We start from the raw sequence: 13,762 nt of genomic DNA on the forward strand, positions 1-13,762 counted from the left end.
CCACAGCTGCGGGGTTATCCTCTCACTACCCACGGTTTACCTTTCCAGACCCCGGGAGCGATTCCAATTCTCCATGGGCTATTCGTGAGCAGTTGGTTTAACAGCCCACTGATGTCCTGCTCCAAATGCCTGCCATTCCTCCCTGCTCCTCTGAACCACACCAATTAGCACTGATTACAGAATGCATGCATTGTTCTTTAACGGTTTCATGTGTGCAAGTCCCAAATCCCCAGACAGGGAAGCGTGGAGGGAGTGGGGAGGTGGAAATTAGCCAATTCTCTGCTCCTTTTCTCGGCTTTAGTGCTCCCATCTTTGAAAGGAGATGGAGCCAGAGGCCTCACAGGCACCCCCCCTTGCCTGCCTACTCCCCAAGTGTCAGGTCTGAGGCCTCTTCAGGAAAGAGAAGTGATATGGAGTGTCCCCTCAGCCACCCTCAGGTCCTCTGCTGCCAGGAAACCCACTCCCACCAACCCTCAGCCTGAGGTCCCATCCCTCGGCCTCCACCCCCAGCCCCACCCCCTGCCACTGAAAGGCAGCATTGGGGCAAACATCCTAAACCACCAAGCACTTCTAAAAATACGGTGTTTTTGTCAGAGAGCAACCTTCTACTTCCTTCAGACTTTGATCTCCATGCAACCCACGGAGAGAAGACACACAATAACAGTTTAAAGCCTTCGTCTTTCCTTGGGGGCTACCTCTCAAGGGCTTTGAATCCCCAGCTGGGTGATGGTACCCTCCTTGATCCTACTGAGCATGCTCAGATCCATCTGCCATTGGCTGGGGGTAGGGGACAGACAAATCTGCCCCTTGGGTGAGTCTATGGGCAAGGAGAAAAGTCAGAAAAGGCCTAGAGGCTGCTGGTTTTATAGGGCCCTTTGCTTTCTAAAGTCTAGAGAGAAAAATCATGCTACAGGATAAGGTGGAATATTTAAGAGTTCAAGTACAGAAATGGGTTGGGGAAAAAGAACGGAGAAGTTAGTGTCAGCTTGGTGTTGGACACTCATTAAGTATATGTTGAACTTTCAGTGAAGGCTGCAGACTGGAGAGATCAGGAAAGTTCTTCCCATTCTTTCCCCAGCCTTGTGGGCTAGGCCCTTGGAAGGATGCTAAGAGACAGGGATGGAGAAGTAAGGGACTTCTTAGCAATGGAACAGCATTGGCAAAGGCTTAGCCACAAACCTAGCAAGAGAAGCTTCTAATTCACACCATATTTGGCAGAAACAGAGCTATGGAAACTCTCCCACTACCTCTGCATGAGCCGTTGCTGCCCTGCCGGAAACACAGGTAGCAAGAACAGGGACAGCGATGAAACGATCATCCCTGAGCCCCAGTTGTATGCCAGGCAGCAATTCTAAGCACTGAATATGCAGGTCCTTGCAACAGACCTTCGCTGTCATGACCTGTATTCATTCTTCCTTCAGGGAAACAGCCTCGGAGAGGGTAAGTCCTTTGGGCCCCAGTTCAGTTGGAGTTGCGTTAGAATTGAGGCAGCCCTGCCTGTGATCCATAAGGTCTCAGCACAGGCCTATTCTGTGCTTGCTGAGCAAGACCCCAGCCTTCCAGCTCAGACAGGGAATGACTCCACTGCCCATTTCTTCAGGGGCCACGCCTTCTCTGCTCACAACCTCATTTAGTTTCACCGCAACTCCAGCAAAATCACGGTGTTCGTTACCAAAACCAGTAAGGAAACTGAGGCTCAGAGTGGTTAGCTCACAAGTACTAAGTGGCAGAGTACAGTTTTGAATTCAGATCCATCCGACACCAGATCCTGAGCCCCTAACTTCTGTGCAGCCTCTCTGGGTCTCACCCTCTGCCTGGGAATTCCAGACTGTGAGTAATTCAAACATGTCTGAAAAAGTCAAGATCACTATAATTTCCTAAAGACTTTAATAGAGGCAGAACCTCTTGCTTCAAAACAAAAAATTTATCAGCAAAACTGCCAAGTGGGTTGTGAGTCACCGTCTTGGCTCTCTGTTCTGGAGAGAGAGCTGTGTGTGGGAGGGCTCCAGGATGGGGGCCAGGCATGGAAGGCCAAGGCTGGGGTCCTGGCTTTGCCCCTCATGTGCTATTAAATCCTAGGGTAACATCTTGATCATTCTGGATCTGTTGCCTCATCTAGAAGATGTGCAGGTTTCTCTGGGTTTTAGATATTCCCAATCCTGCCAGTGCCCACCACCAACCTCCACTGGCCCCCCCACGAGGACAGAAGAAAGATACTGTACTTGCAGCATTGCTGTCTAGTTCAGTAAATTCACTTCCGGGGCATAGGTTACCACAGATCCGCATCCAAGTCTTTCTTGCTTTTGGCCCTTAGAAGGCAGAATGCAAACGAATTGATGCCTTCAAACTGTGGTGCCAGAGAAGACTCCTAAAAGTCCCTTGGAAAGCAAGGAATCAAACCAGTCAATCTTAAGGGAGATCAACTCTGAATATTCACTGGACGGATTGATGCTGAGGCTGAAGCTCCAGTATTTTGGTCATCTGATGCGAACAGACAACTCATTGGAAAAGACCCTGAGGCTGGGAAAGATCGAGGGCAGGAGAAGAGGGCATCAAAGGATGAGATGGCTGGATGGCATCACTGATGCAATGAATATGAACTTGGGCAAACTCTGGGAGATGGTGAGGGACAGGAAGGCCTGATGTGCTACAGTCCATGGGGTTGCAAAGAGTCAGACACAACTGGGTGACTGAACAACAACAACAACTTCTCAGGAACCAGCAGAATGGCTGGAGTTTCCTTATGATGGCTAAAAGTTTTGACCAGGGTTTGCCAAAGACACTTGCAGCAAAGGTCTCTTTCAGTCTAATGCTCAGTCATCCTTCCAGGGAATAAAGGTGACTTATGGATTCCTAAATCTACCAGCAACCTGCTATAGTTGGGAACAGCAGCTACCCTGGCCTTTGGCAACCCGAATGCATGTGAGTCATCGGAGTACAGGTGCTCCTTACCTGATAGAGCTGGATGTGGTCCTGCAAATTTAGATGTCAATGGAACCCACTCCAAATGCCCCAAAGGACACCATTTGTTTCCAAGGGTGGGCAAGATTGCCATCTGTTACTTTTAATCAAATTGGATTGTCACGTTATGGGGGTACTGCACAGTGATGAGCAAGATGTGCACGGGGATAAGACTGACACACATGCATGCGTGTGTGTCCCCAGCACGGCCACAGGGCTCCCATGTGAGTGGTGCTCCCAGAGTGTTTCCATGGTAACCTGCTTGTGCGTCCAGTGCCCTCACAGGGAGACAGGTCCAGCCACAGAACACCAGATTGAGGCAGAGCTGAGCATCCCACCTCAGCCCAAGCCCGACGGACCTATAATTGCCTGGGTAGCTGGTGACGTCTTTTCACAAGGCCTGACCAGATCTTCCAGACAGAAGTGTCTTCAGACCTCCCAGAGCAGACGGCAGGGAGCCTTCCAGATCTCCCATCAGGGTTCCTCAAATCAAGCTCGAAGCTTGGATCTGGACAGGAGAAAACAGGCCTATATGCAGGGCAGAGGCTTGTACCCACAGAGTTCTGGGGCGAGTAGGGATGCGGACCCTCTTCCCTGCTGCCCAGAGAGGACTGAGCCTTCCCTCAAGGGGAGGGGACCCTGGGCACTCCCCACCAGGGCAGCTTGCTATATTGGGGAGCTAATAGACTCTGTAGGAAGCCAAGCCTGTGATAACACAGACACCGCACATGGCTGTCCTGCCCTACCTGGATGTAGGTCTACACACACCTGGCTGTGGACTGGCCCTGCCCAGGCCTGTGTGTTAGGAAGTCACACGGCCTTCCCAGCAACCGGAAAGTAGAGACCAGTTTAGCTGCTCACCCTTGGTTCTACTTGGACCAATAGGGCCACCTCGTCTCAGAATTCCTGGGGTCGCCATTCACATGACAGTCCACATAAACAATGCCTTCTGGCGCTGGGCGGGCTGAGCTTGGTGGCCACATGCAGCAGCCCTAGATGGAGCCAGGCTGACGGGGGGCACATCCTGGGGGCGCCTTCACTGTCCGCAATGCACGACAGGGAGTTCCCCCCTCCTTTCCTGGAGCGACTGCTTCAACCCAGAGTCTGGCCCCAGCCAGTTCCTCCACGAGCCCAACCCAGGCCATTAGCATGGGACGTGGGGCAGGGAGAGGCCAAGAACCCACGGGCTCTTTCTCTAAAAAGCTGCCATTTGAATCACAGGCACATTCTTGTAGTTCAAGAAGCACTCTAGAGATTTCCTTGATGATCCAGTGGTTAAAACTCTACACTGCCACTGCGCCGGTTCGATCATCACTGGTTGGAATGCCATGTGGCCAAAAAAAAAAAAACACGAGATCTTTAAACAACGTTAGTTAAATCATGTCACTTCCTGGATTAAAATCTTGGTGGACTCTCATTAGAATAAAACCTTAATTCTTAAATTTTAAAAAAAGTGCTCCAATAAACTCATTGTAAGAAGGCTAACAACCCAAAGCAAAAACAGGCAAAGGACACAGAAGTAACAAAAACTTTAAAAATGGCTCTTAAACACATGAGAAGATAATAAGAGAAATAACTACAACAGGATGCCATCCTTCTCCCACCAGAACAAAAAAGACTGACACATTTTATAACACTGAGTGTTGGTGAGGCAGTGGAGGGCCTGGCACCCTTCTGAGTGGGAACTACCCCAGTGGAACAGCGCTTGGTTATTGCCATCACAGCTACTAAAACACATCCTCTTTCACCCAGCACTTCCACAGCTGCAAAGCAGCCCACAAATAACTTACCATGTGTGAAATGGTGAATGTACCAGATCATTCACAGCAGCATTGTTTATGACCGCAAATATCCAAAACAACCCGAGATGGTCACAAGGAGACTGATCCATTCGAATACGATTCATTTACATAGTGGAATACTCTTCTGTTATTAAAGTAGATGGAGAGCCATCTCTCTGTACTAACATAAAGCAATCTCCAAGATATACTGTTAAGTGAAAAAAAAAAAACAGAATGCAGGACCATATGTTTAATATGCTTTTATGGCAGAAAAAAATTGCCTACAAATACACTTGTAGAAGCGTTGATTATTTCTGAAAAGATGCAGGAAAGTGGCGGCAATGGCTATTTCTGGGAAGGGATGGGGGAGGGGAGGAGGCAGAAAGGAGGCAACTTTCACTGCGTATCTGTACCCTGTGAAGTTTGTCCTACTACCTATAGTCTTTTCAAAAGATAAATAAAAAAATGTCATAAAGCTCCCTTGGGGTGCACATTTTCCATTTCTCAGCCTCCAGCCTGGTCCAAGTGCCTCCATCTCACAGATCTCCCCCAAATTGCTAGCTTCTCTCTGGTCTCATTAGACTCCTGCAGATAATGTGGTGAGACCGCCCCTGGGAGCTCAGATAGAGAAGCAGGTGGGGAGCTACCCACCTTCAGGGGAAAGAGGCAAGGCCAGAGCTAGAAGCATTCTTATTTTCTTTTCTTCCAGCATTCAGATTTCCACAACTGACTTCTTTCCCCCGCATTTTCTTATTGTGGTAAAAATCACATAACATAAATTTTACCACATTAAGCATTTCAAGTGTACAGTTCAGTAGTGTTAAGTGAATTCACATTGTTCTGCAATGGAATTCTAGACTTTTTCATCTTTCCACACTCAAACTCCATGCCCACGAAAGGCTGATTCCCCTCCCTCCGCTCCAGCCCTTCCACCCACACTTCTGCCTCCTGCTTCTAAGCATAAAACGTGATCCCTGCTGGGAAGATACGCTTGCATGCTCAGTTGACCCCATGGACCTTAGCCCACCAGGCTCCTCTGTCCATGGAATTCTCCAGGCAAGAATACTGGAGTGGGTTGCCATTTCCTTCTCCAGAGGATCTTCCCGACCCAGGGATCAAACCCCGGTCTCCTGCATTGCAGGCAGATTCTTTACCACTGGGAAGCCCCAGGCTGGGAAGATAGCCCAGGGCCAAAATTCCCAGTGGGTCAGGGTACACTAACCTTTCACAGCTCCAGCAACACCATCTTGCCCTCCATACATGCAACACATCATCAAGGTTGACAGCATGGACATTCTGGCTTTCCACTCACAAGGTTCCATGTCCTTGGACAAGTCTCAGCCTGTTTCCAGCTCAGGAAAATGTCAACGCACTTATAATCATGGTACCTTCCTTTCCATGGGATAGGAAGCCGAGCACACCAGGTGAGTAGCCTGGCTCAGCAAATGCTAACTTTAATCAACATTATCATTGGAGAAGCTCACATCTTAGTCCCAGTTCTTCAGATCCATGAATGCCTGCATCTATCCATCTATCCATCCACCCATCCATCCATCCATTTGTTGCCTGGAACGACACTGCTGTTCTGTGAAGGAGACCCCGCCTTGTGTAATGGGGAGGACTGAGGTCACAGCCTGCCCTGGGCCTGGACATATATTCCTAGAAGACAGGAATGTATGTCCAGCTAGGTGATCACAAGTCCTCAGAAGTGGAAAACCACTGTCCTCAGAAGTTCCTAACCTGTGGGCTCTGGACTTAGATGCAGAACCAGGCAGATGTGGGTATTTTTCCTGAGAAAGGCTCCTACTTTCATCAGATGCTCAAAGGGGCCACAATCCATCAGGTAGAGGAGGAACCCTCCTCCACCTGCTGCCTGGTACCTGACAGCTTCTGATTGCCTTGGTCCACCCTGCATCCCCCTCCTTGTAAGGTGGGCTTTCTGCAAAGCCTATCCATCAAAACACAAGCCCAACAGAGCACAACCAGGCTCTGGGCCACATAGGAACGGGTCTGGGGTGACTCATTGGTAGATGGTGCCTGGGTGTGCGTGGGGTCAGTCCCCACATCACCTCTTGGTGAATGAGCATATCAATCCCCTGGACCCTGAAAGCTTAAAGTGTGATCCTGGTGGGTTTCACATCACTCTTCCAGGGCCTCCAGTTCACCATTACTGAAGACAGATGCTGCCAACAGAGCTTGAAAAGAGGTGCAGTAGAGTAGATCTGGAGACAAAGGGGAATATCCACTGTGCAGCCCATGGCTTGGCAAGTGACAAAACAGTGCACTGTATGGCCTTGGGTTCAAAAAAAAAGCTAAAATTCACACATGCATGGAAAAGGAAGTCTGAAGGAAGAACGTCACAACCTTAAAATGGGGACTTCCCTGGTGGTCCATTGGTTAAGACTCCGAGCTTTCACTGCAAGGGGCATAGCCACATTCCTAGTCAGGGAACCAAGATCCTTCATGCCACATGGCTCGGCCAAAAGCAAACAAACAAAAAAACCTTAAAAGGGGTTAACTCTGGGTACTGGAATTATAGATCATTTTTCTCTCATTTTCTACCATGAACATGTATTATATTTTAATTCAGTAGTTCTCGAGTGGGGATAATTCTGTCCCCAAGGGGACATTTGGCAACATCTACAGACACTTTTGGTGTCTCGACAGTGGGGGAGGGGTGGGTGTGTGCTACTGGCATCTGGTGGGTAGAGGTCAGTGACGTTGCTAAACATCTCACAACACACAGGACAATCCCCAGCAAAAAAGAACTATCTGGCTGACATGTCAATAGTGCCAAGCCTGCGAAACTCTGAGGAAAACATCAGAAATCTCTCTAACAGAGAGACTGGGGTAGGGCAGCATGGACACTGCAAGATGATTTAACCTGTCTCACGGCTTGAGTGGCAAGCCCTCCTTACCCACTTCTCTGAGTTTGTGCAGACACCTATGAGCTCCCCAGCAGGCAAGCTGAGGCCTGGCCAAGGAGCTGACAGTCCCTTCAAGGGAGCTGTAAATTTCCTAGGCCCAAAACATAGCTGGAGGTTCACGGCTCCCAGCTCATATTCCTATCAGCATCTCCAGTTTCACCTCTTTGCAAAGCCCATCCCTGTCTAACGAAAAGACATGGGCACATATCAGCACCATTAGGACCCTTAACATCTCTGCAATCAGCAAAACCCCCAAATTCTCAAACATTCCATTCCCAACATTTAAACAATGGCATCCGGTTTTCTTCTAGAAGGAAACCCAGTTTGGATTGATTAACAATCATTTTTTAACCTCAGAACTTGGTTTTGAAATTAATTTATGATAAAAGAAAAAGCCCATGCTAAGTAATCTTTAATTATATGTTAAGGGCTCAGAATGGAAAACATTCTGGATCACAAAGGCACAGCCAGGCTCATTAGCTCTGTTTTTGCCTCTAAAGTATCTCTAGGGCAACTTGCTGAGGGTCCAGGCAGAGAAAAAGGCTTTTTAAAATCAGAGCTTCACGCAGAACAGCCACAACACAAAATCTTCAATAAATCTCCAGATGATGAAATGGTGAGGGAGTGTTTTCAGTGGCAGCTGGGCATGGGCATAGGGAAGCCACCTCTTTCAGGAAACCCACAGCCCCTCTTGTGTCACCAGGGAGAAGTCATGCCAGTGACTCAAGGGTGCTTGTTTTCTGCCACTCTACACACCCCCATCTATGGTGAAGGGGCTGCTGGTGAGTGGGTGTCCCTCTGGGTGGTAGGGGGACAGGAGCAGCAGTGTGTCTTTGAAGGTCACAACCATCAAGGAGGTAATTGTCTAATTTCTGTGCAACTGGGGCTCAGGTTCCTGGGGAATTTCTCATTGGTACCCTCATGGGACAAGTCGGACAGGTCTTGCCAACACAAGGATTTTTCTTTTTGGACAATCCTCTGCCAGCTTCTGACACTGCTCCCCTCTCACCCTCCAATCCTCTGTGCCTGGACAGGTGGTAATCCCCTGTGTGGTCCTGACCACCAGCCCCATCTCCATCACATGAAGATCCTTGGCTCCAGGCATCTGAGGCTTCTTGAATTTGCTCAGCCCAACCTCATCCTTGAAACTATCTGCAGCTGCATAAGTAGAGGGTTTAAGCCATGGTGACCATGCCTGGAGGCTCACCCAGAGAGACTGAGGCACTGGCAAGGGAGCCAAGTCCAAACAGGCCAAGTCTGGGTCCATAAGGATAACAATCCAGGTGGGCTACACTGGATTCCAAGTTGTGTTTGAGGGCCTGTGAGTCTGGGGGTCTATGTCTATTCAGGAGCAGCGAGCAAGCCAGGCTGGATTTCAGGCTCAGATCCTACACTATGATGAGCAGGAAGGTGAGACCCGCCATGGCTGCCCCAGTGGAGATAAAATTCTGAGGCCAAGGAATAACGGAACCTCATGAAGAAAAGGCATGAGAGGGAAAGGAAAGGAGGAGGAGAGAAAGTAAACAGATGGGCAGAAAAGACAGAATGCATGGAAATTTACCAGACCACAGCCTGGAGTGCTTCAGGCTGAGGCCAGGCTCTTAGAAGCAGGGCTTTCGGGGAGACTGTAATTTGGACCAGTCAGCATCTGGCTGGGCCTGGTTTAGGGGACTGTTTCTGGCTTGCCCTCTGATCATCATAGAATTGCCCCTCGATGGGGTTGGCCCTTTAAGTTCCCAGAAGTTAAAGCCCTCCTACCTCTCAGGGCCCTGAAGGCCCACAGGGGTCCCTCTCTCTCCCTTCCTCTCCACTTACCCCACTGGCTTGTCTTCTCATCTGAACTACCTGTCACAGCCTGCAGAAAGCAAGGTATCATGTCTAGGAAGTTTTCAGGCCTCTGCCAGCTGTTAAACAGCCCTCATATCCCCTCCCTGGAGTCAGCCTTTCCCAACTGCCTCCCTCGCCTCACCAGAAGCCACTGTCTGGGCCCAGGGCTTAGGCCCAGTGGGAAGGGGGTTGCCCCATTGTCTCCCAGGCCTTGCTGGTACAGCCCAGCTCCTTGGTGGTCCTGGGCCAATCCAGCAGGCCTTGTGTGTCCAGCCCTGTGCATGGACCACAGGTGGAGCAAATGGCAGCAGCAGGATGCCTTTTGTTTATTCATGTAGATTTTATGCCCTTCCTACTTCTCACAAGGATTTGAGGCCTCTCAGGAAGTGCTAAGTGCCCAGGCGTACAGACTCTAGCAGTGCCCAGGGCACATTTCTAGGAGAAGGTGGTGTCAGCAAATTTGCCCAAAGTCAAGGCTCTCCCTGGGGGCAAGCTGGGGCAGGTGAGCATTTTCTGGAGGGCACAAGCCAACCAGAGCCAAGTGCCCTCCCTTCACATCTTACCCAGCTGGGTGTTGAGGGCATCCACTCATTTGCATAACATTAGCATCCATTTTGCCTGTGATGCAAAGGATGGAAAATCCCTCCCCAACAGTGGGCCCCAAGATGACAGTCCCTAATGCTGTGCTCCCATATCTGGAGCACACAGTGGCAGACGGGGGATCCTGCCCTTGAACTGGGCCTCCTACCTAGAGGTGGCAGCTGCTCTGAAGGTGGTAGCAGCAGCAGACACAGGCCTCAAAAAACAAGAGACTTTCACATGTGACTCACACACTAAGCACTAAAAGCAAAATTACAGTGTGAAAACCAGAGCCGGCAGAGTCTTCTCTGGGGAATCCCCTCCAGCTCCCTTATGTTTCACTCCTTTAAAAAGCCCTGGCACCGCCCAGCGCTCTGGAACCCTCAAGGAAAGTGCCATGCTTTCCCAGCCATGATGGGCAGTGGCTGTGCCTCCAGCCTGGGTTCCTTGACTGCTCTCTCCTGGGTCTCTGGGTGGAAGCACAAAAATAGGCAGAAGTGGATTTATCCCAGGGTGTGTACTGGCAGCTGGCAGTGGGGCGGGGGGGATGCCAGTTGAGACCTCTGAGTAGTTGCTGCCTTCCAGGCCCTAGGGTGATTTCACATTCATCTTTTTCCAGCCTGGCTGCCTGGCTGTCTCCTTCCAGTCCATTTTGTGAGCCATCCCATACCCTTACAATCCTTATAACTTCTACTGTGCCCCCAATTCCCAAAGCTGATTTCTGTTGCTTGCAAGTAGTAATCCCAGCTGACACATTCCCTGTCATGGCAGAATGACCTGGAGCCCTCAGCAAAGGTCATCTTCACTGACATACCCCAGGGATGTCTGCCATCCCTGAGAGACCAGCCTGGCTCCAAATCCTGCTCCTGTCAGCTACCAGTATCCTGACCTTGGAAAGGCCCTTCCTGCCTCTGCGCCTCTGGTTCCCTCACTTATAGAATGAAGCTGCTAATCAGGAAACACAGGATTGGGTTAAAGATTACATGAGATAAGCATAAGCTGAGAGATGAGTGGGGACAAAGCAAACCTTAATTTCCTTTAACTGTCATATTTTTTCGCTGTCATATCAACATTATATTAATTCTTCTGATTGTTTTATTTCATTAATATTTTCATTGTTATTGTTATAAGTAAGAATAATATGGTACATGCATGCATTATCCTGTGAAGTAATCCTCACTTTACAGAGAGGGAAATTGGGGAATCAGAAAGAATGGTTTAGTGGGTGGGCTCCCAAGTCAGACTCTGTGGGTTCAGATCCCATCCCCACCACTCACAAGCTGTGTAACATGTGGTCAAGTTACTGGTCCTCTCAGAATCTCCGCTTCCTCATCTTTAAAATGGGGACAATGAGAGTATCTGCTTCACAGGCTAGGTATTAGATAACATCAAGGAATTATTACTCATTTTTTTAAATGTGATAATGGCTTTGCAGTTATTAAGAAAATGTCCAGGGACTTCCCTGGTGGTGCAGTGGCTAAGATGCCATGCTCCCAATGCAGGGGGCCCAGGTTCGATCCCTGGTCAGGGAACTAGATCCCACATGCCGCAACTTAGACCTGATGCAGTCATATTAATTAATTAAATATTTTACATGTCCATGTTTTTAGAAATACATACTAACGCATGCTGGAGTGAGATGACATGATATATGGAATTTGCTTTAAAATATTTAAAAGACAGAAAGAAAAGGAAGGAAAGGAGGAGAGAAAGGAGGAATGAAGAGAGGAAGGAAAAGGGAAACACTGGTGGTAACTCTTGACAACTGTGAAACTGGGGTGATGGGACATATGTGAATTCATCTCTACCTTTAAGGTAAAAGAAAAACCCTACCTGCCTCATGGAGCTGTTGTGAGGCTTTGGTTGCGCTGGCCCACAGGAGGCACTCAGTGAAGGCCAAGGGACATTGCTACTGCTTTATTGTGGTTATTGTCCTGCCAGCCTGAGCAGCTGAGCAGGGCGGAGCTGGGCCTCTCAGGACAGCCCTCACCGTGGGCGGCTGGTCACCAGCTGTGCACCACAGGTCTATCAGCAACACTGAAGGTGAGGCTTAGACTGAGGCTCGGGAGCAACAGGAGGCTTCCAGGCTCTCCTGCAGCCAGCCAGGCCGGTTGGGTTCCATGGGAGCAGTTGTGTTCCAGAAGACTCCCCTTCTGGGCTCAGTTGAAACTGCACATCTGGCTGCCAAGCCTGCTCCAGAGCCTAGGTGAGAACCCCGTCACAGCTCCTGGATAACTGAGGGAAGTGAATTCTGTCAGTAAGATCGAGCACCTGTCCCCTCGTATTCAGTGTGAGCAGCTGAGGAGGGGGGCAGGGACCAACTTCTTTAATTCCCACCCCTGTCCAATACTTTGGCCACCTGATGTAAAGAACTGATTCATTTGAAAAGACTCTGATTTTGGGAAAGATTGAGAGTGGGAGGAGAAGGGGACGACAGAGGATGAGATGGTTAGATGGCATCACTGACTCAATGGACATGAGTTTGGGTAGACTCCGGCGGGGGGAGTTGGTGATGGACAGGGAGGCCTGGCGTGCTGCAGTCCATCGGATCGCAGAGTCAGACCCAATCGAGCCACCGAACTGAACTGAACTGAACTGAACTGTCCTTCACACAGAGCCTCTTCCAGAGACAGCCACCAGGGGTCGCTGTACGCAGACCCGACTGCTCCCCCGCAAGTTCAGGCCTTCCCAAGATGGGTAGGGAGGAGGCTGCGAAAAGGACCCAGCCTTCCAGGCTGGTCACCCTGGGCCAGGGCAGTGAGGGTGTGAACTAAGTATAATGCTGCAAGCTCCCAAGCCCTACCCGATCCCCAAAGTGTTTATTTCCACCTGCATTTAAAAAAAATAATAACATTCAGTGGTTTATTTGTTATTGCAAAAGCAGTTCATGCTCAGTGTCCTAAAGGGGTGCTTTGAATTTTGTTTACTTTGCTGCATGTTTCACAATGTCCTGAACTTGGGGTAAGGGGCTCCTGAATTCTCTGGGCAATGGAATAAACAAAGGAGTTCCAATGGCCTGTGAGACCTCCTCTCTGGGCCTCACTTTCCCCTGTCTGCACAACTGGGGGTCCTGGCCATCTCCTGAGTGTCTCTGAGCTCTAACCAGCTGGCTTTCCTTGGTGCTTAGGGCTGGCCTTCCTGCATCCCATCTCACTCACCCTCTAGTGCAGCTCTGGCCCCTCCATGAGGGACCCTCCCTGACTGCTCTGATCCTCACTGCTCTCTTCCCTCTGAGGCCAACACAGCTAGATCCCGCCATCTGGGGGCCTGGAGCTACACCAGGCTCTTGTCCATGTAGTGGAACCCTCTAACTTCCCACCAGCAAGCCCCCATTCTCTGGGGGCTCTGGCACCAGCAGTCAGCAAGACAGGTCTTATCCTCCCTATGCAATCATCATGGCTCAGCTCCCCAACCAGCCTGTGAGCTGGTGCCCCAGGCACCTTTGGGAATTTCTGTGGGTGTAAAGGAAAGGCCAGGCCAGCATTTACCACCCTGGTGTGCTGTGGGTCTGTCCCAGGTACAGGACTCAGCAACCAAAGGGTTGTGAAGTATTTTCCCCCTGCAGATCTGAATCTCACCTTCGATCATAAAATGAAAAGTTAGAGCTCAGTCACAAAAGCAAGTCGTTCGAGAATTAGCCAGGTCTTGACCGTACTATTTTGGAGGGGGAAGAGCTGAGGCAAAAAG

This window comes from Bos grunniens, chromosome 7 (assembly GCF_055505025.1).
Source record: "Bos grunniens cultivar Pamir isolate PY7600 chromosome 7, Bosgru_T2T1.0, whole genome shotgun sequence".
Taxonomy (NCBI): Eukaryota; Metazoa; Chordata; class Mammalia; order Artiodactyla; family Bovidae; genus Bos; species Bos grunniens.